The sequence below is a fragment of the Electrophorus electricus genome, unplaced genomic scaffold (assembly GCF_041902795.1).
Source record: "Electrophorus electricus isolate QZ-2024a unplaced genomic scaffold, ASM4190279v1 Scaffold168, whole genome shotgun sequence".
In the NCBI taxonomy this organism is placed as follows: domain Eukaryota; kingdom Metazoa; phylum Chordata; class Actinopteri; order Gymnotiformes; family Gymnotidae; genus Electrophorus; species Electrophorus electricus.
The window spans coordinates 13,856-27,710 of NW_027658449.1; positions in this window are offsets into that span (position 1 = coordinate 13,856).

The following is a 13,855-nucleotide window of genomic DNA, read 5'->3' on the forward strand; positions in this document are numbered from 1 at the left end:
GATGTGAACTAGAAAGGGAGTAACACTAGCCAGCTCTCACTCTAGACACCATGATGTCTCCTATGCCTTGAACTATAGGAGAGTCCCTCAGCCTCTTCATGGACTCACACAGATTCGCTGAAACACAAATGCAACACCACAAAACAGAATCTGTTTAAGCGAGCCAGTGTGTATGTGGTTTGTTAGAAAGTTGTGTCAGTGGGCAACAAAACTCTACTTGTGTCATGAAGGCCACCGCAGAAACAACATGTACAGCCTCCAGTCCATACCTGCTCACAGTAATGGCATGGTGCCAATAGCTGATATTGTTCTGTCATTAAATTCCCAGTTTGGGTGGCTTTTACACTTCTTTAATCTTGATTATGATTTAGACACCAAGTAGGCTTCAGAAATTTAGGTTTGAAAACACACTAAGACAAATGGAGCGGATTTGCACGCACGCACACACACGCGCACACAGAGAGACTGACCATGAAGACTGTAGACCTGGGGCAGGTTGGGGAAGATACAGGAAAGTTCTTCGACGGTCAAAAGGTTCCTCATCTTCTGGAAGAACACCTGATCGAGAACCCTGAGAGTCCGCAGGTGAGACGCTTCCGTTGTGAACAGCTCTGAGGAAGAGGATATAGCAAAGTCACTACAATTTCTTACAAACGTTACACAATTCAGAATTCCACATGTTCATGAGTCAGGATAGAATTACCATATGTGCATAATAAATAGAATACTGTATGTTCAAAAGATTTAGTAGCTATTTAGTTTAAGTTAGATCAGTAAATAATTTTTTTTCATTTTACATGTTAACTGTGTACTGGGAGTTGTCTTTTATAGTCAGTTGCTGTGCACCACATTTGCTGTTTTACCATATATGACAGCCTGCCGTTCGATCTCCCGGGAGCCGAGAGAGGCGAGTGTGTGCGGCTCCACTGTCTCCTGCCAGTTCTGACAGTGGACCGTGTCCTCTTCCAAAGGAGGTGCATCAGGCAACAACGCCAGTGGTGTATCCACACTCCTACAGGAAGAGAAGGAGGCATGGGGAAAGAGAGAAAGAGAGACAGAGCTTCAGCAGCAACTAACTAAGATAAATCAAGGTGATGGATATGGATGTTAAAGAACTGGACAGCAGGTGTGCATGTGTGCTCATTAGCATCAGACTAATGAGGTGTATATAGTTATAATTACATCTCAGTCATGCTCATGGATCTCTGCATCCTGGTGCAAGGCGGTGACATACCTGTCCAGAGTAGATGCTGTAGGCTGGAAATTCATGGCTCAGGAACCTCAGCAGCTCTTCCACTAGTGTGTCTAGTGAAATATGTTCAATGTTGGATGATCTCCTTAGTGTTCGTTTCAGTATCTGTTCATTCAGCTGAAGAACACCTTTTCTGAACGGGTTATCAGACGCAACAATGGTCCTTAAAAAGTCCACATTACCTATTATGATGTAATAAACGGAGGTGTGAGAGCTGCAGTAGTGATCTAAGCCAGTTAGCTAGCTAGCTATGTTCTTGTCCAGACACTTTAATGCCTCATGGCTGGTGCAATGACACAATATTCAACATTTCCTTCTGATTCTACTTTTAATTCTGTGACATTAGCTAAGCAACTATAAAGCTACTCGTCCAAAAATGCCAGTGTCGTTAGACGTATCAAAACGTATCAAACATAGCTTTAGCTAGGCTAGCTAATCAGACCTTCTATGAAACAATCACAACTTAGTAAATTCATAGTTGTTAATCACAGTAAAGTGTTTTTTCTTTTTGTTGTTTGAAAAGAGTTACCTTGTTACCTTGCTAGCTAACAGTTAGCTAGTAACAATGCCATCAAAAGTAGTTCTCCACTGATACAAGATAGCTAAGAGAAGTTTGGCTCGGAATGTGACTGATTGAAAAACAAAAATACATCACAAATAGCGTTATGCAATAATACCTAACGTGCATACATCAAATACAAACAGTCCCCAATGCAAACCTCTTTTACAAGGCAGCTATTTAGCGTCTGCTACTTCTGCAAAACAAACTCAGTCTTGCATGTTAGTGTTAGCTATCCAGCTAGCTAGGCATTGCTCCAGGACAGGTTTTAGTATAGCCAAAATAATTTGATTGCCTGTTAATTTTTTTAAAAGGTTGATGTAGTGATGTGACGTTTTACTAAGCGTGCCCTGATAAAAAGCTAATAAAATAGCTAAGGGCCAGATTCTGTTATATCATTAGTTAATGTCGTGTCCGTTGATGCAGGAAAGAAGAGACAGGAACCAATGCGTTACCCTGTGGCCTTTTATTAATGCAGAGCTCTGGAGATGTCACTTCACAACACAGTGCGAGTGAGATCTAAAGCATAACTTTGCAACAGACAGACATATTTCTCTCGCCTTGTGACACTTCTGCTTTTGTGTTTTTCCATCTCAGCCGTCACCTCTGTTTGACCGTCTCGTACACGTGTCTTCTTGCATAATCACACATATGCACGTCTAGGGCATTTCCTGTTATGTCTGGACATACAGTAATTATTTTATTTATTCAAGGATTAGTCCTATTCCATTCTGCGCATTATTCTCTACTAGTGTAAGCTTAGCATTCATTTAATTTCTGAAACCCCACAATTCCCCCTTTTGATCTCTACAAAGAGATCACCAATCACACTCCTTTATTCTGGCATCTCCTGTCTCTACGTCCCTTTCCCCCTGTATCAGTGGCATCATCGTGGTACCCTCATGCACATCTTTCCTTTCTATCATAGCTGAGATTAGTCTAACCATTAACGCCCTAATACATGGAATACAGCAGCACCCGCATGTCACAGCAATTCCCGTGAATGTGGCTAATGAAACCATCAATGACACAATTAAGTCTTTCCACTGACCGAACCGGCTCACCATCCAGGATTCCAACTGGTTGTTTATGCCTGAATTCTCATGCATTTCCTCTGATAGGGTCTTCAAACCATCCAATGCTCTACTAACTGACCCATCCGGAGCGGTATTATTAGGAATGAATGTACAACACATATCCTCAAGCATAGCGCAGACGCCCCCCTTTTCCGCCAACAACATATCTAATGCCATACAATTTTGCACCGCTATCAGTGAGGTTGGTCCCAGCTGATCTCTAAGTCCTTGCACTGCATCCCTAGTCAGGTTGGCTAGCCTGAGGACATTATAATGTACATAGTTAATCCGATCCACATTTTTATTTGGAGTAATGGGGAATAATGCGGAAAGTATCGGAATATTCTCAAATCCCCCTGCTATCTGGTCTGCTAACTTATACCTGTCCGGAACTCCACGAGGTATTTCTATTGCATCTATGTATGTGGGGGTATTCCTTGTTAAATCAAAATGGTTTGCCTTTCGCTTCTGTCTTGCTGCATCAGTTACCGGGTCCCTGTGTAGTTTTTTGCCTATCAGTAATAAAGGAGCTGCTAACCTGACCATGGCGCATGTCCCCTCCGAGTTCTCTGGCATGTTAACAACCAAAGTCATCCTTCCACAATAATCATACAATCCTGCTCGTGCCCATGAACCCACAGACTCGTTCCCAGTGACTGTGCGGTTACACCGCCGGGATGTGCCCCAAGCGTACTTGAGGTGTGCTTGAACTTCTAACGAAGCAAGTGTAGTTCCCCTCCCCCTTTTTGGGTGAAAATAGTCCTGTTCTGGTTCTGTTACTGATGGGGGGGAAAATAACGCTCAAAGTGTCACAATTCTTAGGGTTTCTTTCCTTAGTCAGGCCAATCATGCACACATAACCCTTGGGGTCTTTTTGTGGGAATAGGGGTGCCGGGGTTGTTATAAGTCTGGGTCTTGTGGCTGCACATGCTACACATCCACCAATCTCTACCCCCATTCTGCTTCACCGTCTTGTTCTTAATGTTTTAATCCTTTCCTACTGCCATGCTATTATTTAACCCAAGCGTGACCAAACTGTAAATGGAAACACACAACACAATACACCAACAAATAATCAAACAACACAATTGTCCAGAAGTCATCACTGGTGTTCTGTTCTTCTTACTTCGGGGTCTAAGGGTGGACTACCTTCACCCTTTTGCTCCCGGGGATTATTCTGCCCCTTCTGTGTGGGAGTGAACACCTGACCCGTCCGGGTCAGGTGAGTTAGGTGATGTTTCAGAAAGGTCCCTTGCTGTCTCTTGCAGACTCCTCTGCCGTGACACTGTGGCGGCGCACTGGCTCAGATGAAACCATGTTTCCCCTTTACCCTTCAGGCCTACGGCGTGGCTGGTTCTTTCTGTCACCTGGAATGGACCTGTCCACCTCGGCTCACTCCATTTTCTCTGTCTGCTCCCCGTCCGGTCCCCCTCCTGCGTGGAGAAAGCTGAAACGATACTTTGCAATTCATTAAAGTATGATGTGTGTGTGAGATGTTTTTGTTTTCTCATTTATTGTTAAGGGTCCGTGGGGTCCTGGAAATCCTCGACCTGTCTGCATTTCAAAAGGGGTAAAACCAGTTGTTGCATTTACTGAACATCTCATTTGCATTAATGCCAAAGGGAAGGCGTCAACCCAATTTAATTTTGTCTGTGCACAGATTTTGGCCACTTTGTTTTTCACATTTAGATTCATCCTTTCCACCTTACCTTGAGACTGAGGATGATACACTGCCCCAAATGAATGTTTCAGACCCAGCATTTTCTCTAACTCCTGCAAATTGCGCGCTGTAAAATGAGTGCCATTATCTGATCTCACCTTTCTCGGAAACCCATGGTGAGGAATGTACTGGTTCACCAGGAACTTTACCACTGAAGCACTGTCTTCCCGTTTTGTTGGCCACGCTTCCGTCCACCCTGTGTAGTTGTCTACGCGCATCAATACGTACGTGTACCCCTGTGCTGAGTCCACCATGTCTGTGTAGTCATTTACTATCTCTTCCCCTGGTGTTAATGACAACGGATACTTACAGGGTGCCACCTTAATTGTAGGTTTGGGATTGTACTGTTGACATACTCTACATGTCCCCTGCACTTTATGATAGCTACTCTTTCTGGTCCCTGCAAGGCCTTTGCCAGCTCCCTCATTTCTGCCTCATGTTTAATTGGTTTGTTTCCCGCTGTCCTAAACCCTGCTCTCATCCATTGTCTTAGCTCCACATGTGCTGCCCCTACCGTGTAAGCAGAGTCAGTATAAATATTCACTTCCTTGCCCTTTGCTAACTTCAAGGCCTCCACTACTGCCATTACCTCAGCTCGCTGTGCTGATTGCTAACCTTTCAGCCTTTCTGCTTTCACCGTCCAAAATTCATCTACTTCTCCCTGTGTTTCTGCCACCACTGCACACCCTGCTTTTATATCCCCGTATGGTCCTCTAAATCCACATCCATCGGTGAACATGTTCCCTGCTCCTGGAATTGGTTCTCCTTCTAGGTCTGGTCTCACCTTCTCCTGCTTTTTGACTTCCTGTTCGCACTGATGAGGCTCTTCTCCTCCCATCATGTCTGCCATGTTGATTCGTTCATGCGTGTACGTGATGTGTGGTGCTTCCAAAATTTTGCTGATCCTCTGTTGCCTTAGTGCTGTCAAGGCGAAGGCTTGTGAGTTCACGTATGCTATTACACTGTGTGTGGTTAGTACCGTGATTGGATGTCCCATTACCAGATGCGCTGTTTTCTGTATGGCTTTAGCCACTCCTGCTGCATGTTGGGTGCATGTTGGGTGTCTTTTTTCCATGTTGTCTAGCTGTGTGCTCACATGCATGAGTACTTGTCTCTCTCTCCCTTTCTTAGCTCACAATCTGATTCCAGTTTTTTCAGTCCTATCAGGTAACATGGAAAGGATCCACTTCCAATCCATGTAGACTCTCCTCTGGTGTCCCCCAGGGCTCAGTATTAGGCCCTCTTCTCTTTGTATACCTGTTCTCTTGGTGATGTAATATCTTCTCATGGCTTTTCCTACCACTGCTATGCTGATGACACCCAATTATTTCTTTCTTTCCCACCCTCCGATACGCAGGTCTCCAGACTTATCTCAGCATGCTTGACTGACATTGTGTCATGGATGACAGCCACCACTTGAGGCTCAACCCCAGTAAAGCCGAGCTTATGTACATCGAGAACTCCCTGGTATCACTATCTGAAGCTGCTCGTAGCCTGGGCATAACTTTGGACAACCAGTTGTCATTCTCTACTCATATTTCAAATCTGACCTGGTCTTGCAGATTTCTCCTTTGTAGCATACGAAGGATTCGGCCCTTTCTTTCACAGGAAGCTGCCCAGGTAATTGTGCAGTCTTTTGTAATCTCAAAGCTAAGCTACTGCAACTCGCTACTTGCTGGTCTTCCTCTAAGAGCCATCAGCCCTCTACAGCTTGTCCATAATGCAGCTGCATCACTGGTCTTCAATCTTCCTAAATTCATATGTCACTCCACTGCTGCGCTCACTTCATTGGCAGTATGAAGTAACTGACCACATCAGATTTGAAATCTTGATGCTTGCATACAAAGCCAAAAATGGACCAGCCGCTCTATACATTTTGTCAATTGTCAAAGCCCGGTCCACATTCACCCCAAAATCCAATTACACCAACGACCCTCAAAACAGTCCCAACACATGGGAGTGGGAAAGCCACACAGGATAGAGGGCCATTCTTCCTTCTCCCTTTCACAGGTTAGTTTATAAAAGGGAAATGTGATGGCATAATCTAGCATTAGGCTATTAGCATCCAGATGCAGCTAGATTAAGGTAGAACCTGGTCCTTAACACTGATCTTGGACAATTTCATTCTTTTTTGAACCATAACATTAGCCATTATACAACAAAGGCCAAACTGGAGTCAGTGTAAAGGAGCCACTTCTACCAACATCTTAACAGATCAAAGTATAAATCCTTTCATATGTGTCAAAAACCAACCCTGGCATCACTGAGCCATTTCAAGAGGTGAGGGACGAGCTTCACAGTATTTACACTACACAGAAGGTGCCCCTTCATAGGTAATGACATGATATCAGACAACAAATATGTTCCTTTTTGTTCCCTGCAATGTTGACAGGAGTCAGTCCAGAACAGGGCTGCACAAATAAGTATACAGTAATGAGCAGTGAAGATGATGTCTTGCCACAACACAATGGCAATCCCAGTACGCCCTGCCTTATCCATTGTGCGTAAAGAGAGGCCAAACCTTTATTTTCTATTCTGTAGAACGCTTAAAGAAATAAAATAAACTCCTTCCACACTCTTTATTCTTTGCTCTCGCATAGTGTTAATTTATAAAATAAAGGATACAACATAGACATATGATGATATTAATGCAAAATACTCTCTTGGAGCCCATGTGTCTTGCAGGGGTCCCAGTGAAAAAGAACCTGAATTTGTTTAAGTCACCCATCCACACATTCCATAAGGCGAAGAGAGCCACAATCTTGGGTCAAGTTGACATGGGCTGATTATGGGTCCTCGAGCAAAATGGCACCTGTTGGGTTGCCAGTTTGTCACTGATGACGTGAGTGAGTATTAACATACATGTATTGGGTAAAGTGCTTGGGGGGGGGTCCCTTTAATGGGCAGATTCATTTCCTCAGCCATACATTTTCAGTCTCATTTTAGTTCCATTTCTTCATCTTCATTGACTAATTTTTTTTTTAAACTGTCACCTCAGTTCCCTTGTTCCAACTTTAGCTTTACCTAATAAAAAAAAAAACACCTCACATATCTGGACTTTCATTTGAATGCTTTTTATTCCAACTCGGTGCATGAGCTGAAGGTTCGTCTGTCCTGTCTCTCTTCTCAGTTGCAGACAATACAATATTTGCAGGTTTCTCCCAGGAGAAAGGCATGCTGGGATTCTAGTAAAGAGCTACACAGGATGTATGAAATGGCAGGAATGCCACACCCTTAGTATGTGTGTGTTCATGTTTCAAATGTGTAAGTAAAACTCTTTACAATGTCTCGTGTAATAAATCAAAATCCTGTAGAATGGATCTTGGGCTGAACTGGTTCTGTTGGCCCTTCTTCGTTACCTAAACAGGTTGGAAAGATGACCATACAATTGCCACAGTCTGCAGGGGTAGTACACCATAAGCAACATAATTACATCAACTCCAAAATCAATACTAAACATTATTCAAATAAATACATAAAATTCTTAAAGTTAAAATTGGGAATTGCTACAGGTTTGAAGGCCAGTTTTCAGTCTGGCAATAGCAAGACCCAAGATCTGCGGTGATGTTTTAATATTCAACTGTGTGCTCCATTTAAACTCAACCCCAAATTATTCTAGTGATTCCAGACTAGATCTTTTTGTTTGGTACAATCAAAAAGAATTGTGGTACAGCATTAAACAGGTTTAGCCCCAGTATTTATAAATGGCTTCTTTGACACACTTACCATCGCTTGACCCAAGATAAATAGATGGTGTCCTGATAATGGAGGAAGACCCATGGATGGTGTCATCTGAACTGACTGACAGGTGACTTTTTTCTCACCATTGTGAGCAGTCTACAGTGCTTCAATCTCCTATGAAAATGAAAACAAGGAGTTAACCAGGATCTCACAAGTGCACAAAGCCATTCTTTTAAAACATAACATGAAAGTGCTAGCTAGCTGCAATGATAGTGTGTGTGTGTGTGTGTGTGTGTGTGTGTTTGAGAGAGCGTGAGTAATATATCCACTTTACCCTAAGCTGATGCAGGTTTTTCATCAGCCCCTTCATTGATTGAAAGATTCCATCCACATTTTTTATCATGCGCTGCCGTATGCTTGCTCGTGATTGGCAGGGCCTCGTTTCATGCCTCAGCATCTCCAGGTGTGAACGGCCTTTTGGTGACTGGCAAGGCATCTCCTGCCCTTCTTGCTGTGAGGACAATGATGTCACTTTCTGCTTCTGACTGGCAGCCTCTAAAGGATCCAAGGATCCAAGGATCAACAGTCTTAGTGTCCTGACTGGCAGAACACAAAGGGTGCAAAAAAGTTGGTAAATATCTGAGCCTGCTAAAATTCTATTTATAAAAACACCACCACCACCACCAGAAATATACTGTTTAACTATCATAGTGCAACAATGACTGTGTAACGGAGTGTAACAAATTCTTACCATCTTGAAGAGCAGCATCAGCCATTTTAGCTCGTCCTCCCACATAACCCTGCCCACCAGTATGCATGTAGGCTTCTGATTGGTCAGTTGGGATAGCTGTTGATCCTTGCTTGGTGGCTTCACTGCCTCCAGAGGCCGAGGAGATGGTCTTTTCTAACAGGTTCTTCCATCTGTGGAAACATCGCTAAAGCCATCAGGTCCCAATTTCTACAACAGCACAATGTTGTTAAAATCATCTGAACATAAATGGCCTGACACCATAAATGTTATCACAAAACAGACACAGCAGTGCTGACTGGTTGACCTTGATGAGAAGATGGTGGGTCAGAGAGAGACAAAAAAACAAACTCACGTGTTTTTCTCAGAGGAAGTCCCAGCCACCAGCTCGTATATCTGTCTCTCTGATGTACTGATCACATACAAGGCCTTGTTATCTGATAGAGAAGAGCAGGTTGTCAAACAATGTATTCAAACTAACCCACATGCAATTTCTAACTGGCTTCTTAATTTTTTAAAAATAAAATAAAGACATAGTTATTCCAGACCCATTCATCTATTCTGGCTATTCATAGCTGTAAGAATAACTACAAATATACCTGTAGCCACAGATCTGACAAGAGATGAATCCAAGCGAACAACGGGGCAAAAGGGGGTTTTGAGGTCCGTGTTCCTACCCCAAACCCCACCCAGTGAGCGCGCTGGACATCGCAAGATCAAACGGTCACCTGAACCCCTTTGGAGTAGCACCAACATGTCTGAGAGAAGCAGAGCATGAATGTCTGGAACACACACACACACACACACACACACACACACACACACACACACACACACACACACACACACAGAGTGAGAATGGACCTGTCAAGTAATCATTTGCAAGAGGAAAAACAAAAATGTATGCAAGCTTGCACACAGATCATTGAAAGCATCCATTCACATTAAAAGTCCTTGAAACATGTGTATACACACGTATGAACATACAGGCAGATGCAGGTGTACACACACACACACACACACACACACACACACAGTTATTCAGACCATGTCATGTGTGAGGTAGCAGGGAACCAAATAACTCCAAGTCAGCATAGCACCATGCTCTCAATAGCTGCATTCCCCAGAGTTAACAGTGATTTGTTCAGCTGTGATGATCTCTTACCTATAGCTTTATCTTTGTTAACTTTCCAAGTCAACGGTCCTTCGTGGATCAGTTTTTTAGTGGTCAGGTCCAGATTCTACATAGAAAAAGAATATAGTTAATAATTCATACTCTGGATCAGGTGCTCCAAGACCAGAGAAGCTGTTTGGAAGGCAGATGGTGGATACATAGTAAGGCCGTACCTTGAACTGAGCAGCGACAGGACTGGCCTGCCTCTCCAGAGGGGACAAGTCTAGCCTGCGCTGATAACGGCTGAGCTGTCGCCGGTGCTCCGTCTCCCTGACGACCTCATTGACAGCTCGTAGTATCCCACGGCAGCACGCCTGTGCCCTCAGCAATGGCTGCAGGTCTGGAGAACCAGCTGTTGTGGGGGCACATACTAGTGTTAATCCAGGAGAAAGGGTGTGTGTGCTTGCCTCCTTGGTAAGCTGGTATGTGTGTGTATACTGAAGTGTTTTCATGGTTCAATACATTGTATGTGAGTGTTTCTATACATGCCTTCTGTGTGTCTGATGATGTTATCCAGCAGCAAGGAGTATTTGGTGAGTCTCTGCATCTCAGACACTAGAAGGTCCTTTAACTGTAGTCGGCGGCAGTGAGGGCTGGCTTCACATTCCTAACACACACACACACACACACACGAATGAGCCAAGGACATCTAAGTCCAAATGTGGATTCTGTTGACTGCAACACCAATTTATACCTAAAACAGCATCACTAGAAGTTATGTGCTGCAATAAAAGTCAAATCTAAAAGACTGGATAGTCTCCAATTCAAAATATGGGTCAACCAATTCACAACCCAGCCCACTAACAAATATGGCAGAAGCTCTAGTGTTTGTAGGTTTGTCCAAAGGCTTTATACCTCTAAAAAGTGTTACCTGTATAAGGTGCGCGAAACGCGGGTCTTTGCGTTTATTTTTAATGAGCTCCAGTGCCTGACTCTGCTGACTGCACAGGTGAGACACCTGCTCCTGGAACTCCTCTCCTGCAGCGTCTTCAAACTAACACGCACACACACAAACACATTAGCTACTGACATATCAAGTAAAGCAACAAGTATATCCCACACTACACAGAACAACCACTTCATTTTAGACAGCACCAAAAGATGATGTGAACTAGAAAGGGAGTAACACTAGCCAGCTCTCACTCTAGACACCATGATGTCTCCTATGCCTTGAACTATAGGAGAGTCCCTCAGCCTCTTCATGGACTCACACAGATTCGCTGAAACACAAATGCAACACCACAAAACAGAATCTGTTTAAGCGAGCCAGTGTGTATGTGGTTTGTTAGAAAGTTGTGTCAGTGGGCAACAAAACTCTACTTGTGTCATGAAGGCCACCGCAGAAACAACATGTACAGCCTCCAGTCCATACCTGCTCACAGTAATGGCATGGTGCCAATAGCTGATATTGTTCTGTCATTAAATTCCCAGTTTGGGTGGCTTTTACACTTCTTTAATCTTGATTATGATTTAGACACCAAGTAGGCTTCAGAAATTTAGGTTTGAAAACACACTAAGACAAATGGAGCGGATTTGCACGCACGCACACACACGCGCACACAGAGAGACTGACCATGAAGACTGTAGACCTGGGGCAGGTTGGGGAAGATACAGGAAAGTTCTTCGACGGTCAAAAGGTTCCTCATCTTCTGGAAGAACACCTGATCGAGAACCCTGAGAGTCCGCAGGTGAGACGCTTCCGTTGTGAACAGCTCTGAGGAAGAGGATATAGCAAAGTCACTACAATTTCTTACAAACGTTACACAATTCAGAATTCCACATGTTCATGAGTCAGGATAGAATTACCATATGTGCATAATAAATAGAATACTGTATGTTCAAAAGATTTAGTAGCTATTTAGTTTAAGTTAGATCAGTAAATAATTTTTTTTCATTTTGCATGTTAACTGTGTACTGGGAGTTGTCTTTTATAGTCAGTTGCTGTGCACCACATTTGCTGTTTTACCATATATGACAGCCTGCCGTTCGATCTCCCGGGAGCCGAGAGAGGCGAGTGTGTGCGGCTCCACTGTCTCCTGCCAGTTCTGACAGTGGACCGTGTCCTCTTCCAAAGGAGGTGCATCAGGCAACAACGCCAGTGGTGTATCCACACTCCTACAGGAAGAGAAGGAGGCATGGGGAAAGAGAGAAAGAGAGACAGAGCTTCAGCAGCAACTAACTAAGATAAATCAAGGTGATGGATATGGATGTTAAAGAACTGGACAGCAGGTGTGCATGTGTGCTCATTAGCATCAGACTAATGAGGTGTATATAGTTATAATTACATCTCAGTCATGCTCATGGATCTCTGCATCCTGGTGCAAGGCGGTGACATACCTGTCCAGAGTAGATGCTGTAGGCCGGAAATTCATGGCTCAGGAACCTCAGCAGCTCTTCCACTAGTGTGTCTAGTGAAATATGTTCAATGTTGGATGATCTCCTTAGTGTTCGTTTCAGTATCTGTTCATTCAGCTGAAGAACACCTTTTCTGAACGGGTTATCAGACGCAACAATGGTCCTTAAAAAGTCCACATTACCTATTATGATGTAATAAACGGAGGTGTGAGAGCTGCAGTAGTGATCTAAGCCAGTTAGCTAGCTAGCTATGTTCTTGTCCAGACACTTTAATGCCTCATGGCTGGTGCAATGACACAATATTCAACATTTCCTTCTGATTCTACTTTTAATTCTGTGACATTAGCTAAGCAACTATAAAGCTACTCGTCCAAAAATGCCAGTGTCGTTAGACGTATCAAAACGTATCAAACATAGCTTTAGCTAGGCTAGCTAATCAGACCTTCTATGAAACAATCACAACTTAGTAAATTCATAGTTGTTAATCACAGTAAAGTGTTTTTTCTTTTTGTTGTTTGAAAAGAGTTACCTTGTTACCTTGCTAGCTAACAGTTAGCTAGTAACAATGCCATCAAAAGTAGTTCTCCACTGATACAAGATAGCTAAGAGAAGTTTGGCTCGGAATGTGACTGATTGAAAAACAAAAATACATCACAAATAGCGTTATGCAATAATACCTAACGTGCATACATCAAATACAAACAGTCCCCAATGCAAACCTCTTTTACAAGGCAGCTATTTAGCGTCTGCTACTTCTGCAAAACAAACTCAGTCTTGCATGTTAGTGTTAGCTATCCAGCTAGCTAGGCATTGCTCCAGGACAGGTTTTAGTATAGCCAAAATAATTTGATTGCCTGTTAATTTTTTTAAAAGGTTGATGTAGTGATGTGACGTTTTACTAAGCGTGCCCTGATAAAAAGCTAATAAAATAGCTAAGGGCCAGATTCTGTTATATCATTAGTTAATGTCGTGTCCGTTGATGCAGGAAAGAAGAGACAGGAACCAATGCGTTACCCTGTGACCTTTTATTAATGCAGAGCTCTGGAGATGTCACTTCACAACACAGTGCGAGTGAGATCTAAAGCATAACTTTGCAACAGACAGACTTATATTTCTCTCGCCTTGTGACACTTCTGCTTTTGTGTTTTTCCATCTCAGCCGTCACCTCTGTTTGACCGTCTCGTACACGTGTCTTCTTGCATAATCACACATATGCACGTCTAGGGCATTTCCTGTTATGTCTGGACATACAGTAATTATTTTATTTATTCAAGGATTAGTCCTATTCCA